Source organism: Nomia melanderi, chromosome 5 (assembly GCF_051020985.1).
Source record: "Nomia melanderi isolate GNS246 chromosome 5, iyNomMela1, whole genome shotgun sequence".
In the NCBI taxonomy this organism is placed as follows: Eukaryota; Metazoa; Arthropoda; class Insecta; order Hymenoptera; family Halictidae; genus Nomia; species Nomia melanderi.
Window position 1 is genome coordinate 8,436,682 of NC_135003.1, and position 16,949 is coordinate 8,453,630.

The 16,949-nt window shown below is 43.7% G+C and overlaps 1 protein-coding gene across 8 annotated transcripts in view; it reads left to right on the forward strand.

Moving 5' to 3' along the window:
- LOC116430907 (uncharacterized) overlaps positions 1 to 16,949 on the forward strand; it is a 348,971-nt gene that overhangs the window by 172,730 nt on the left and 159,292 nt on the right. Inside the window, exon 1 of one of the 8 annotated variants that reach the window (XM_076367568.1) lies at positions 5,046 to 5,413. The exons of the other annotated variants lie outside the window; for them this stretch is intronic. The gene's annotated coding sequence lies outside the window, so the exon portion shown is untranslated. Of the gene's footprint in view, positions 1 to 5,045; positions 5,414 to 16,949 lie in introns of those variants that run through there. 8 annotated transcript variants of the gene reach the window in all.

Genomic DNA, 16,949 nt, shown 5'->3' on the forward strand with positions numbered 1-16,949 from the left:
GATACATCAGTTTTCTTCTTATAACAGTTTTCAGGTAATTTCGACGCTCCGATGATCATTGACCATCGTAGCGGTCAACGTGTTATGCAACTTTTTGAGAAATTCTTTATTGATCGCTCCACGAGTAATTAGGGTAATGGTTAAACCATGTACTGCTTATTAAATATATTCGAGAACTACTTCCGTTATTCAATCGGTATTTGGAATTGATAAAAGTATTGCATATCTGTGCATAATGTTTACTAAGTTGATAATAAAAAATAATGGCAACATGTTTCTGAGATTCCGATCGCGTGGATGTATTATATCACCAGACTGGTGTCCGGCTACTTGAAGACATTAAACAAATTTTCGAACACGCATGCCCTGGATTTAATAGATGAAAAGTAATTTAACCGGAACGGTTTCAATTAATTATCGCTTGCTTCTAAAATTCTTCGAAGTCTTGTACTTCGGAAACGACGGTGCCAATTACATAGGTGAATACGACAAGGCTCGCTTTCTCCCCTCGTCTTTCCGGCGGCGGATAGACGAGGACGACGCGAGAACTAACGAAATTACTCAGCCCGATACCAGGAGAAACCGGTTCCGGCGGTCGACTCTCACTAGATATACTCGGCCTCCACGTGAACCTACACATATGATCGCTGATGTGCAGTTTATAGCGCGAATTAGACGGTACATCGGTTAGGTATGCGTGAAACTCGCGAGAGGCATCCCATTCGGGACGATCGGCTTCGATCTCGTACTGTTTTCGTGCACCGTGTAGAAAACAGGAGTCTTCGGCTTCCACGGAAGTTAATTGCGCCGTTTTGCATCGATATTTTCGCGTGAGCGCTTGAACACAAGGGACTGCGGTAAAAGAGTCGCGTGGAACGTGAATGTATGATAATTGGAATTTAATAAGAAGCAGCGTTATTATTTAAACGCTATGGGATATTAAATGAACCGTTTAGACAAATTAAGTCGAGTCACGAATATTTAATCTATGTTTTTTCAAGATTGTGCGATTTCTTTTTCGTTATATTTATGCTGTTTTATTGAATCCATTAGATTCAAGTAAATCAATCTGGTATATGGTTTTCGACTTACCTATTTGCCTTTAATTTATTATTTGTTGTCGGCGTTTGCTCGATAACGAGGGATCAAATGATTATGTTCCAACTTGTTTGCAGTAACTTACTACACAGCTCGTGGAAACGTTTACAGTTGTAGGATATATTAACAGCGGTGAAGAACGATGACATGGCCATGAGTACAATTCTATTACCAGGGACATCTACCTAGGATTTACTCTTCATTAACAGTAAACGTCATCGCAACTATAACTTGTTCCCTACCCAACGGATGATTTATTCATTCCTCAATGTCATTTAACTGAGTGGTATTGTGTCTTATTCCACTGTCGTTCAGCGTGCTATTATAGCGTCAGCTTTAGCGGCGTCTGCTCTAACATCTCTCCTTTTCACAGGCACCGGTGAAACGTAAATTTATACTCAATTATCAGCAATGAAATATTCCGTTAAAGAAGAGTGCTAGAAGTTTCAATGATTTAAGAAGGAAATTACTCGGATTTCCTCGGAAGGCTAAAAATAGAATACCCTTCTGATTTATTCGTAACTAAACATTAACACACTATGCACATACATGTATCGATTAAAATATGAAGTTACTATTTTCGAGACTTCCGAAAAATCTCTCGAAATTTATTATATTTTAGCAATATAATAAAAATGTAGATTATTATATTAAGTCCATATTTATAAAAATATTACTGAACGTAATATATTCCGGTATAAAATATCCACATACCATGCAGAGATTTAAGATCCGCATCCCTTCGGCGCTATTAACCACAATCGTGGTTAACGCAGACCCCAAATTCGATCCTGCTCTTTTTAGCCCCCCGTTCATTCTCCTTTCTGAGCGAAAGGGGCGTTTTATTATTCATGGTCAATGTCAAGAACGCGACGTGGCCGAATAATCCCGAACTCGGGTCGGCAACGTTTCGAAAAATGGATCGGAACCCATTTTTGCTTTCCCTTCCCCAGCCGCGGTAACGGCGAACTCGCCTAACGAGCGTTAATTCCTGACGAATAATGAAGGGCAATAGACGGGGTAACGAGTATTTGCCGGGACAAAGGGACCACTTTTAAATGGCCCCCTAATGGATTGCCTTCGCCTCACTTTCGACGTCGCGGCGCGCTTGGCGAGGGTGGACTCGCGCTATTCGCCGATTACCCCTATAAATATTCCTCGAAGGGGCTACCGTGTTGTTATACCGAGTCGTCTGGAATTTAATCCTTGGACTTACACGAACGAGTTAATTTATTATTTAACGACTGTTCCTCGGGGTTAAGTAATGCGGCAACCTTGATTATATTCGCGTGAAATCTTGCTATTTATTGCAGTAGCCTTTCAAGTTTCGAGACCTAACTCGGACTTCTGATTGTCATTTGTCAATATAATATAAAGGTTTTTACAATCTGTTACAGTTCAATTTCTGATTACAAAATACACAATTTCATCACCTTCAATATTCTTTTCTAAATTCCTGTGGTTTACCAGATACTCAATCAATTATGTTTCTCGTGGCATTGATTCGTATTTTCGCTTGGACACGATCAAAAACCAGTAACAGAATACATACATCAAATATTTTTATAAAAACCACTTTCCACCAGAGTTTAATCAAAATCAAGCAACCGTTTCTGATTGCGCTCGTCGAGTATGATAATCGCCTAATCGAACGCGTCAACCTTGGAACGACTTCGAAAGAAGGTCTGAAGCAGGGGCCTCGAGGTATCTCGATGAAATGGGGTCGCCGATTGTGCACGTCGTACGTATACGTGAAATCGTGCCGTCGTCCCGTCTATGCCACGGTATCGCGGTCCGACTTTCTACGAGCGTTCTCTCAGAAAAAGAGGCTTCATTAAAATTGCACGGTTCAAACATTTTGTCGTCGAACGGGCATAGGAGTGGTCTGCTTTCGCGCGGGTGGATGGGGGTGTAGCGGATTCCGTTCGAATTCCACTGGTTAGCGGGTCCGGCTGCGTGTTTGTTTGAAAAATGCGTCTGCCCGGAACGAGACGGTCTGTAGAATTTTATTTATAATCCATTGCGGCTGCCGCTGGGCTGGATCGAGCGCCCAATTTCGATCCGGACCGAACCTGGCCGGCCCGCCAGGAAATATAGGGACGCCCGTAAACCGTACGCTCGTGCTCTGCGGGAGAAATTATATGAATCGTATCGCGGACTATACATTCTGTGGACAGAAACAGGGTTAACGGGGGAACGTTCAATTACCAGACACGGCAGAGCATAAGACGGAAAACGGTTCGTCTGTGGAACAAACCTCTGACATCTGCTAGATTACGCTCCGCCGAGTCCTTTTTTTCTCGCGTGTATACTCCCAAAGACCGCTGCTCGCAATAAAGTCCACGTGCTTCGCGATTTTCTATCGCACTCCTTGACCGCCAGTCACTGGAAATTACTTTAATCTCCGCAAGAATTCCCCGGAGCGTCTACCCAGCGACGCTGCAACAGTGTCGTCGGTAAACCTTGGCTGCGCAGGGCTTACAACTACCCGCAAACTGCGTTGCTTGTTCAAAGCAACTCCGTTCAAGCCGTTAAAGATGTTTTAATTCGCTGATTGTCGCAGATTACGCCATTGAAAGTCTGCATGCGCAATGTAATATCGATGCTATTGCGAAACGTGCAGTAATAACCTTGGAAGTCTCTGTTAGTTTAATTGTTATGAAAACGTTTATATTGTTATCGATTATTGCAGTATTATGCATTTCTGTGGCACGTGGTATAATGAATATCAAAAGCGAACCATCTATTTATATCTTCCCGCTATCTATTACATTGAAGTGTTTTAACACCACATATTTCCATGATGCAAATAAATTTAGAATTCTAAATTAACACGTTGACTATCAGCGCTTATTTCGGCAACGGTCTCCTCAATTGTATTTTCTTCAATCCAATAAATCTTTTGAACAAAATATTAGAAAACTGAAACTGAAACGAGTCATTGAGTTCCTAAATATAATATCGTAGTTTATAATTGTTAATAACAATATCTATAGGATATAATTTTATTTTCATCATACAAAATATGGGATTACGGCTGTCACAAATATGTGACGCTGGTAGCGAACGTATTAAGCCATGCAAGAAATAAAAGTTGAAACATATTTATTAATATGACAACTGGATCAATCGAATACTATAGACGTTTAAAAAGGCCATGACACGAAATTAGGAGAATCAACGTCAGGCCTGTAGCATTGCCCAGATTCCAGACGCGTCAAGGAGGAGATTGGACAAAAAGGATTTCTGGGAGATATCAAAGGGGCTGAAAACGATAGAGGCCGATCCGAGGGGTAGGCTGACGAGTGTCGGCGGGCGGTCGAACGTTGATTGTATTCCGCCTGTAAATAAAAGTCGGCGTAATTGGATTCATGCCCCTTGCCCGAAAATGTTCGGCCCATGGTTCCCATCGTTGTGCGGGTCTCCGTCCGTTCTAATTTCACGAGGTCATGTGGTGCGTCCCCACGGAAACGATGAACCGTGAACTGTCGGACCCTTCGATCCGCATTTCGCGCTTTCGCTCGCGGATCTTGTTTGCGCCTTTTACCGGAAACTCCGAGATTTTCGACTCTTAACGATGTTTACGCAGAAACTTGACCGAAGAACCTCGCCGTGTAGCGGTGGGTATTTTTCTGGATCTTCTCGGTGAGGGAATAACACGAAGAAAAAGCACGAGGGCGGACAAAGGACACCGAAGCAATTTAACCGAGAAATTGACGGAGCGTGGAGAAAACCGCGATTCGCTAATTGACTGGATCAATTAGACGCGCTCGGGGCCGATATTAATTTAATAGGGTACACGAAAGTTGTTCCGGCGCGCGCTGCGGTGCGTCGACGCCGCGCAGGCTCGAGCGGAATCCAGCCGTAAGAAGCAGAAGGGAAGCCGAGTGTTGACTGTGGTATGCGTGGAACGAGCACCGGCTGCCGTAGTTTACCGTTATATTTCCGTGAGAGACTCCGCTCCGCGGAAGACCGTCTTTGATGCGCGGCCAGGGCTCCCCTTTGCTTCTTTTGTTTCTTTCCCGTCGTCGAGTTACTCGATTATTGCGATCTCCCGTTCGAATTTTGCGACTTTCCGCGTCGCGACCGCATCGATGAAGAACAATGCGCGATTCTTGCTATTTGCCCATCTACCACTTGGTGAACAGGCTAAGAAACACTGGTCTGATTAGTCAGTTTTCATCATTTCTCGCCTTGTTTTTGATACCAGTTCACTATTCTTCGACACGGTTACACGCAACCAATCAAAACTACAAGCAAAACACATCGCGAGAGACCTCTCTTGCTCCTCTGCCGCCGCGCTAGTTGTCAAGCGGTAAGTGGACAATACCTGCATCTAAGTTCCAACCTCATTTTCTTTGAATTTCGCGGGCTCGCAGATAGCATCGAGTCGCGAATACCAAATGAATCCAATGTTGAGTCGCGTTAAAACGCAAACGCCGGCTGCGCTCGATGAAACGGCTGCATTAGTCATAACGCGTTGGCTCGACTGAATAAATAATAACGCGGTACCGGCTATTTTTAGTAGTCCCGCTCACGGGACCGGCCGCGCAGTTATAAAGAGAGGGGCTCGCGAATCTGTGATCGCTTCATTGGCTGCCGGCTCAATTCTCGCTGATTCATCGGAGCTCTTCCCTCTTTTTGGTTGGCCGATAGGAAGTGGATTTGCTACAGTCTACCTTGATGGTAGTGTTTAATTCGGACTGGCCTCGAGACTATACAGAAACAGGGATACAATTTTCCTTTCACTGGATATTTCTTTAAATATTTTATACATCCTCACGCGAATTCCGTGCAATTTTTCAATCCCACATTTCGCATGAACACATAAAAATTCGCAGTCTAGTAATTACGAAAACCGTGTACCATCAATTCTCTAATCAAGTATCCTCTCCAAAGATGCACCAAACGCTTACCAACATTGCCCAAAGACACTACCTCGGAATTCCCAATAATTCAGCACCGTTTCCCATGCTCGGGCAGACCCGGTGGAACCTGGGAGCAAGAGGTATTTCATTTTCGACTGCATCCTGCTCCGACATTTGTCACGGAAATTCTTATGCCCATGAATATTAATAGGCGTGCATTTCCGCTTGATCAAAGGGACTCTTTCCTTTTTTCCCCGTTTTTTTAATCTGTCGTGTACACGGTTTCGCAGGGCACAGTCCGCGGGTATGCGAACGATGGAACCGTTTGATACCTTTTATCGGATTTTCTTCGGTGATCCCTGCCCCCACTCTCCCGTCCCCGACCGCGCCTCTGTTTTTCATCGTCTACCCGTGGCACCGCCGCGATTCATGAATATTCTAGCGTCGATTACCGCGGAACAGCGTTGCGGCTCTCTGCCATTGTCGTTTACCGGAGTGTAGCGATGTCGTTGCATCATTCGCGTTGCGGCCGTTTCGGGGGCGTGTGTCGGTGCGCACTGGCTGGCCCGGCGGCAAGGCCGGGCCTCACGGAAGCTTCCGCGGAGAAATGTAAAACGTGACTGGTTGCCCGATGAGACCAACAAGATTGTCCCGCGTCGAAAGCCGGAGGTAATGAAAACACGGCTGAAACGGCGTCCGGCTATAAAACGTCGCGCTTCGACCGAAATTGCGTTACCGGTAACCGTTGCGATTGAACGTACCGAAAATAAATCGGCCCCGGAGAAAAATAAGGGCCGTCGACTGTCCGGAACCATTCCGGGGCTTATGGCTCGGTGAAATAATTTAAGGGCTTCGCCGTTAGTAAAATCCGTGGATATTGTGACTCTGATCGCTGACGGCAGTTATGACAGGCAGATGAAAAACTCGGGATAAATCGATTCGTGAGAAATTGTGGGGTTTTCAATGGGAAAAGCGGGAATAGATTTTTCAGCGTGTATTTAATATTTGTTAGTAATATACACAGTTGTTCTGAGTTGATAAGAGTACAGTAATTTGTGTTTGAATGAAACAACCGTGTAATAGAGGTTGCGTAATAAAAAGTAGCAAACTGAGGACGAAGTACCGCGGCGTAAATTACTCTGATTTTATGATACCTTCGTGGGTGCCGGTGCAGTAATGAACGTGTTAATTCGGATCCGCTCAATTCGATCGAGTCGGTTGAAACGCGAACCGAACGGTGTTAGGTTCGAATTGGAAGAAAGTTGAGCACGTTCCGTGCGCTTCACGCGATCATAAATTCCGGTTTGATTTAATACAAATTATTCTTTCGGCCGGAACTTTTTATCCGACGTTAATCTGGAAGATATTTGAATAAGGACTCGACAAGATTTACGGTGCATTACGTCGTATCGCAACAACGTATCGGAGTAAGTTCGCAGTTCTTGATGCCGATCTCTTGCCTCGTTTCGCAGAACAAAAAAGGAGTCGACGTTCTCCACGGTCGAAGTACACTTTGCCCGAACGAGACAGTTTTTTGCGACACGATAAAACCCGTCCCGCACACCGCCAGTCCAAGCCTCGCGTTTCGGCCCGACTTATCAACGGTTTTTCACGCGCCGATAATATTTAATCTGACCGAGCAGAATCTAATTGGCGGCGTTGCGTGTCCAGTTCCAGTATGCGAAACTTTCACCGCGACAAGGTGAAACACCCTCTTTTCACAGGTTGCGTTATTTTAGTTTTCTTTCATTTCATGAACGATAGAAATTGCAACTGGACTTATTACACGGAAAATGAAATATCACGGGACTTAAACTAATCCTCGGTTCGAAGTGAGATGACTTTATTACGCTCGCAAATTACGACGAATGAATTCGAGAAGTTAATCGACTAACATTTCTGTGACCATTAATTATAAGACACGTTTAATCCGAAGGATTATGAATTAGCAGTATCGCAATATTTACAGATATCCTTAGCGTTGTAGCTTTTCTAGGTAGACATTGAAAAATGCATTTCTATTTATTCTATATTTATCCATTCTCTACGAAAAACTTGTTCAGTTTTATTTACCGATCTTTTCGCGACAAAAGTAGAAAATCGCGATCAAAGAACCGCACGTGGCCATTAAGAGTGGCCGTAAAATTATTTTCTAAACGTATCGCGCAGTATTTCCGAACAGAAGAAAGAAAATCCGGTGATCGTAAAATTTCTCGTACACAGGATACGGATAATGGATTTCCTTTTTTTTCGCCTTGAAAACAGAGTATCGCGGCCTCGAAGGAATTAAACGCGATCGTAAGGAGGAGGGGCACGAATTATGAGTGCGTTTGATAGGGTTCCGAGGAGAGGGAGCGTGCTGCCTCTCGTATGACGTAAACGTTATACGAGCGACTCCCATATAAACTGCACCCGTAGACTTAGCGGTGTAGTTGTCACGGTATATACCGCGGCGCGATATAGTTACCCGCGTAGTTACAACCGGGGATTATCATTGCCGTGGCACGTAATTGCTTCTCGGCCGTGTACGGTTGCACGCACGGCTACGTAGCGCGTCTACTACGGGCCGCACACGTGAACGCCGGGGATCGTGTGCGCATTATATATACGCGTTGTCAAAGATACGGTGCCGTTACCTCGTTGCCACGATATTTCCCGACGCAATCTCCTATTCCCCGAATCCCTCTGTTCTCGTATAAACAATATTTTCAACTTGTTAACTTGAGACGACAGCTATGAGTCTCTTTGTTAACACATTGCGTACCGGTTAATTCTAAGAAAACTGTTCGGGAATTTTCAATGAGATCAACTTATATCGCTATATGCGAAATATTCAAATATCTTATTGTTATTTAATCAATTTTAAACAAATGATCAGTTCAAATCAAAATTTAATATTCTTTTTAATGGTGTGGTAGTTAGCAACGTTACGAAGGTAGGTATTCGTATAAAACTGAGATTTCTCGATTCCGGTACGCAATGTGTTAACACATTGACTGCTACTAGAATTTCGAGTGTTTTATATAGTAATACTTATTCTTTTATAACGAAGGCAAATGGTGCTAGCATCAATTATTAATGATTTGATATTACAATACGTATATTACAGTATTATCTGGCTGCTTATATTACTAAATCTTTTTATTCGACATGAATCTTCTTATTGTAATTGTTCTCAAGCGCTTTGGATGCTCCGTCTTCGATAACCACCGTGACAGTCAACATGTTAACGGAGACGGGTCTCACCTTAAGTAGTATGTCACGTAAAAGGAAATCGAATTATTTCGATCAGATTCTTAGGGAAACAGGAAAATAGGATTTTCTTTCCTCTAAATCAACTTCAAAAACCTTTAGTTTTCAAAAATCTCGCGAAGCCCATTTGATAAAAGGAAAAGTGAAAGGTTTGAAATTACCTTCCGACCTTCTTCCATTCCATACGTATGATTCTTTCATGAATATCTACATCGTTATAAAAATAAAATTTCAAATCTAAAGAGAACATTGTTACCTACGCAAGACAACGCGCTAGAAGAAACTCTCAAGATCGCGTTGGCCGTGATCCAGAATCAAAGTTAATGATGAATGCCGATCGAAACCGGCCAGTTTTCGCGGGAGATTGAAATTGACCCCGCACGTTTCGCGGTAACACGAGCCAGGAGGGATCGTTACCGTGCGCACCTCAACTAAGTAACGACGTCGTATCTTCGGCGTGGGTGTGCGCGACGCGAGGCGCGCGGCTCTGTATACATAGTAGGTGTGCAGCATGTGCGACGGAGTACATGGCCGATTGCGCATGAAACCATTCACGCGAGGGAAGCAATTCGGTCTTGCGGCAACGTTAAATCGTACACGCGCTCGCTTGCGGCCCGATGCCACGGATAACGGAGCCGCGACCATTTCCATTCGAACGAAAACGAACGATTCCATGTCATGGAAAAAGAGAAAGTTACGTCTTCCGTGCTGCGAGCTGCTATTATTACACGTAACGTCCCAGTGGAATGTCTTTCGAGCCTTCCTGACTCGACTCCGAAGTTTTGGAAGATTTAGAAGTCTCTCGCGGTGAATCGATTCCAAAGAAAGAAAGTATTGAATTAAAAAAACATTATATTTCGCTGTGACATCATCATAGATTGAGATTTGAAGTGCAAGAAATCGAATTTTGGGAAAAAGAAGTTGTGTCATCGAATTGCTACTTGTTTGGGAAGGGGACGTTCAAAATTTGAACACGATGGAAGAGTAGAATGTATCACGTCTCGAATAGATATAACAAAATATTTGAAACATCTGCGTAAAAAATTACCGTTTCATAAACTCGTCGTTTTCAAACATTACAAATTGCGTATTGGTTAAAAGAATATTAATCCAAATGTAGAAATGTAGTACAGCGGGTCTTTGACCGTCGCAGCGATCCAACGGAGGCTCCTAGAAAATAGATATTGCATAAAGCACAGTTTTTCTTTCAACAGGCAAGCACCGGTTCACGTATTTCCTCTTGCGTGTCAAATTATTACTCGCTACGACCGGTGGTTATTCTTTTATTGTGTATCATTTCAGGTGAGACGGCACACGTCAAGTTAACCGCCGATTTCGCGTTTCACCCCGTTTCCTTCGCCGGTATTAACCCTTCTGTTGGCTATCGAGTACCCAGGTATCTATTTCAAAATCTTTCACATAATTCTGCCCTGTTCTCGAGCAAATTTACTAAAATCACTTTGAGTCTCTATTGTTTGAACATTTTCACGTTGAAATTTGCTTTAAAAACAGGTGTTTCGATTGCCAATACTCGATTGCAATAAATGCAGATTTGGATAATATGCAGACATTTTGGTTGCCAACATGCGGTCATACTACTAAAGTTTGTTAAATGCGGGCATATTGGTTCCCAATATAAGGGTTAATTTTACCCCTGACACGCAAAAGCTTATTTCATCGGCTCTCTGGTTACGGTGCTCGTTCCGTTCCGTTTCGTTTCGTTTCGTTCCGTTTCGTACGATCAGAGCGGGCGGGCGGGCGTCGAGTTATCGAGGCACAATTCGAGAAGCCCGCCTCCGGTTACTCGGTCGTCGAGAGCCCTGGCTCTCTTACTCGGCCCGATTTCTCTCATCCACGGATAATTTCCCGTCGCGAGCTCGATGCATATTTTATTTGCGACGGGAAGCCTCAGTCATGTAAATCGTCTGCGACTCCGTGGCCTCTCCACGGGAATTCAGAGTTTCCGGTGTATTTACGTTTCTTGTACGTTTTTCCGCGGATCCTCGTGAACGGGACAGAATCGTCTTGCAGCGAGACGAGATTTCAGCCCAGTTTGAACAACCGTTCGAGCACTCAGCCGTTTCAGGAAGAACTTCGAAACGCCGTTTAGAGTTTCTCGTTAGTAATAGATTCCTCTTGTTTCGTCCGTTCAGCAACTACGTACGCATCGTTTGAGGGTTTGCATGTATGCAACTGGCGAAAATAGAATCGACGTTTTCAAGGTAACTTTATGAAACTCCTAAAAACCGTTTATTCAAAATAATATTGAATGATTTGTAAAATTGATAAGTTGAATGAATAAAAGGAAGTTTCTAATTATAATCAGTAACTCAGAAATGACAGGTTTGAAGTAATAACATTATTGTGGCATAAGTTTCTCTGTAAGAACAAAATTTGGCATCAAAAGATTGGAGGATCTCAACACTTCTTTTAGCTTTTAGTTATTCGATCGAAATCATCAATCTTAGAGCTATCCAAATTGGTTGAAATTAAAACTGTATTATTTCCAGCAGTAGCTTTCAAAAATTGTATGCGATATAGTTTCAGGAATGGAGAACAAATAAATATCCGCCAAATGAATTCTAACGTTTCGATTATTCAGTATTTCATTTCCGAGCCTTTCGATCGGAATCGTGTGTCGCCGTTTGCGCAGACGTATGGAAACTATTTGCAGGCTAACACGTTGTAGCAACACACAATCCATCGAGGAACGTTGTACTCCCGGCAGCGAGACAAACCACATTTTTACGCAAAGCCAGGGAAGGCTCGGCTGGGCAGCCGATCAATTATAGTCCGGGCTCGATCGTTTATTTGCCCGGCGCTCGGCGGATTTTCATCGTGGCTGAATGGCTGCTCGTCTTCGATCCAGTTTTACCGCGTGTTTTTTGCCGGACGGTAACCCGACCGCTCCGGTGTGCTCCGAACACACGCGTACAATTTTCCCGTTCTATTTAAGTGCACCGTCGCGTTTGCACGCCGCTCCCGTACAGGCCGCTTCACTTAACGGTACTAACTCGCCCATCGCGGATGAAAGGAACGATGCGCGAGGCATTGCACTTCTCCATTGCACGTCGCGGAGACGATAAGTTATTAGGATGGTCAAAAAGTCCTGCCGTGTACCTTCGAGGAATCTTTGGAATAAAATTTATTCCATTAAATTTAAGCTTCGCTGAAGTATATTCGTTGTCTATGTTGTTCGACAACATCCAATCATCTTTCAGTTTATCTATTTACCATATTCATCCGTGTATTGTAGTAGAAGCATCATATTGAAGAGCAACATGGCTGTTTAGCTAACTTAACGCTTAGTTCTTATGCTTCAGTAAAATAGATACAACAAAATCGTTGTAGATGTTCAGGATGTAGAGCTGAAATGTGAGTTATCGCAAGGTTTAGGTTACGAGGATTTGACTGTAGCTTAAGGAGGATCCCGACGTCGTGCCGCCAATTGGGTGTTTATTGATCAAGCGATTTGACTAGGTATAAGGGTAGTTTATGCAAGAATTATTCGTCAATATCAAGTTAACGCTGAACGTTTCAAGGAAAATTACGAAAAATACACTGATTAGATAAGCGTTGTAACCAAAGAAACCAGAAATCAAAGAGTTAATGAGAATTCACCCTCAAGTGCAGTATCAAAGGAAATTAAAATCATGCCACGAACACTCGTTACAAAACGAACCTTCTAAAACCTACAAGAAAAGTTAAAGTCTTCAACGGACAGATTCCATTATAAAATCCACCGCTAGCGGATAGAAAATCAGGGTTATATATTGCCCAATTCAAAATCACAGCTTGTTCAAAAATTCGTTTCAAAACCTACAGAATTCTGGATCTCGCACTTCCATGAGCCTGGGCAGAGTCGTCGAATATTTAGCGTCTCATTGTATTCTAAATATAGCGTCGCGAACTATCGTTTTCAACGAACAAAGGGCGAATTATTCAGCTGGCCGTATCATTGGATCTCGCCCGTTACCTTCAGTTTTCCTTGGAACATTTCCTACACGGTTCTAATCTCTTCCTACACGGTGCTCCGTGTCGGTACCATGGAGCGCGGTATAATACCCTGTGTACTCCTGACGCGAGCAACCTGCGCGCGCTGGTGAGTGTCTCGCGGATTCGGTGGTGTGCGATGCACTTGGCGCACGTATATCTGTCCGGCGTGCACGCGTCACTCGGTAGATTCTATTTATGCCCGCATCTATGCTAACGAACCGCAAACGGGATCGTTGCGACGTTACGGAACGCGGCGACACTTCTGCGCGCTCGTTGTCCCAGACAGAGAGACGTCTTCGTCTCTCGGCACCGTATCGTCTTGAGAGCATTTTATTTGTTTCGCATCAGTCGCGAGAGATTCAATTTAGGAGCCACAGAATTGCTCCGTTATTTCCATCGAATATTCATTAACCCTTTTGCTCCGACATGTTTGAAATAAAACGTTGCGCTTGCCGAGGACATAAAGCTGGTTTTCCCAAACTTTGCAAATTAAACTTGAGATAATAATAATTTGTATATATTGCAAGGAATGTAAAACTGTCGTTTAGGATTAAGCAGTTTGAAAAATGGAAGTACATCATATGGAATACATGTAAATTATTATACATATATCGATATTGAACTAATTAGATATCATGACACAACTCTATATTAAAACTCCATTTCGGTTGTTCAACCTTTAGTCGCAATGGTATCGTATCCACTTCACTCGTTGACATGATCATTTATCTAAAGCAGTAATCAAATTATCACAAACATCGCAGTACTTTATTCCAACAATTTATTCACATCGACGTGTATATATTTTCATTTACATATGTTATTACACTAACAACGTATTTATTCCAAACAACTGAAACTGAACGCCCGACTCAGTCAAGCAAATTCCCTTTCATTTATTCTTCCCCGGTAACCAGTTTCCGCTGCGCGGCGTTCGCCGCGGCATCGCGCTACCGAAATGTTCTTCGATCCCGAAAATGGTCGGACGATGCCGCGCGACGGGATAACAGTTCGCCAGTCAGAGGGACACGGGAGGAGAGTGTGGACGATAGAAATTGAAACGTCGCGCGGAAATTGAACGGTACGGCGAAACCTTTCCCGGCGGGCCGTGTGTTCGTCTGCCGCGTGCGCGCGCGGAAATGGGAACGCGGCTCGTAAACGCGAATACCGGCCGACGATTTTACGTCGCGACGCCACGCAACGCGTTTAACGTTTTCCACGGGGAGAAGCTTTCGATCCTGGTCGTCGTCACGTTTTCGTTCGAAGATGTAGCTAAAGCTCAAAGATATTTCCGCTCGAAGATATTTCCGCTCAAATGGTCGATACTCTGTTCTCTCTTTCCTGAGCAATGGCGACACGTTAGAGGAGGTGCTTGATCCATTTCGTCGGGTCTCTCGCTTAACTCGTTAACTGTGGAATTTAGTTTAAAATATCTCTCGTTTTGTGCTCAGAACAATAAAAAAGTGAAGTGTGTATTCGTGAAATGTAGGACGAATAGTACCTAGGGCATATTGTGATTAAAAAGCAAGAAGAAGAAGAATTACGTATTTATGAAAAAGTAAAGAATTCATCGTTGAAAGAATTAGTATCATTTCAAGCTTTAAACTGATGTGTATACTCGTCAAACGCAGTTAACTGGTTAAAATGCAGATACTAACAAGTAATTTGCGACATTTTTTTGGAGGCTTGTACAGTTATTACAGTTCTGTTTTATTTCAGTTTATTGCTGTCACGAGTGAATTGAACTTGTCAGTAATATCAGATGTGTTTATGTACGTCATGAGAATAGCTAGCAGAAAAAAGTGGTCTAAGTTTCTAGCTAGTATCTGTAACGTTATAAAGATTCAGTGTTAACGGCGTGTGATCGATGGCGTCGGGAGAAGATTCTCTAAGCGAGAAATTAGACTCGCAATCTGCCATTGGAGCGGTCTCTTTTAAAGGTTAATTCTTCCTATGTGCTTTAAAAATACGATGTTCCGCGATGAATGTGTACATGACGGCTGAAAACTGGAAAACGTTTTCCGGAACGTGATCCCGCGATTTTAGTTTGAATTTTAATGTTCCCTACCCAGAGGATTGCGGATTTCTGTGCGTTTGTTGCAACTACCGCTGCACGAAGCCCTGGCGGTATAAAAATTTTAATAACGCTTGAACAGGGGTTTAATAATCTCCTTTGAAAGGAGTTAGATATTCCGTGACAGAATTTATATTTCAGGGGAGAGAGGAGGAACGTAAATTCTTGTGTATAATACATGCGATTCAATTCACCGGTTTAAAAGATACAGATAAAACTTCGTCGAGCGTACTTGAAACTATTTACACTCGGGGCGCATCAGACCATTCAGAGTTCCGTACTTTACAGAGATTCTAAAGGGAAATCATTCGGGCTACAAAATTCCAGACTTTAGCTGAACCATTTAGCGTTAATCAAAGTTCATCCCAAGCTTCGAAGAATATACTTCAAACTACGTACATATTGTATAACGAAGCATACGTGCAAATTTAAATAACGTGCCGCCATTCAACCGACGCGTATCGCGCATCGCGGATGCATTTTAACTGCTCCATGCATTATTGCTTACAAATATTTAATCGCTCGCACCGTGAACAATGAACTTCCGTGTTTTTAGTGAAAACAATACCACTGAATGGTTGAGCATTCGTGTGCTTCAGATTGATTCATGTAGTAGAAGCGAAGTAGTGAGACTATTGGAAATTGACAGCCTTCGAAGAACACCGATTTATAGAAAGGATCTTCTAGAAAATCACAAGTCACATCGAATATTTCCACGTGAAACTTCGAAAAAATCCATTCCCATAAATTTTACAAAAAAAGTTACGCTCTAAACTGTTTCGGACACTCTCTAATCCCTATCACTGTTCATATTATCAAATTCTAACTGAACCAAAACACCCTACTTAGACTTAAGGAATTTGCACCTGCCATAAATTCGAATTAACCTGAAGTACTAGAAATGCGCCAGAATATCCAATCATCGTTACCAGGCGGTGTCAGGTGAAACTGTACCAATCCAGGGCGACCTTCGACATCTCGACGGAACAGGTTACAGCGTCGCGTCGTGGCGGTACGCGAGGCGGGTGAAAGGCGTCTGATCGGCGAAATCGAGCGCGAAACGGCGGACGTTAATGAGAGACGGCGAATCGGGGGAATGTGTCGCAAGTGGCAAACTGTTGCGGGGCCCAGTGTTGCCGGCCGTGGAAAGGGAAGAGAAGAGGGCGGCGATGGAATATACGCGCCGGAGAAGCATAGAGTCGTCCTTGGCGCGGTAACGACGAGCATTATATTCAAACGAGCTCTTCCCGCTGGTTAACTCGCCTCGCTACGACGCGCGGCCAGTGATCCGCTCTGGCCACGGCCAGACGGAAAGGGAGAGCGAAACCGAATCGAATGGAGGAGGTTGGAGCGAGGAACGTGAGATAGAAAAGGGTCAACCGGGGTAAAGAGAGGATGGATAGAGAACCGTGGCGAGAAAGAGAGGGGTGGAAAGAGGAAGATGGAGGAGACGAGAGGGAGTAGGAGGTATCTGTGGGAACGCGAGGATAACCGGGAACTCTGGCTCCTAGCTTTCCGGGAAACGCAGCGGCGCCTAATTGGTTTCTGCTCTCTACCAGAAACACCTTGATAGGAATCTCATTGGGCGCGGCATGAAGGAGGCATCCCCAGTTACCGATCTTTGTTTGGTCCAGCCGGGCCGTTCGCGGGACAGCTTGTTT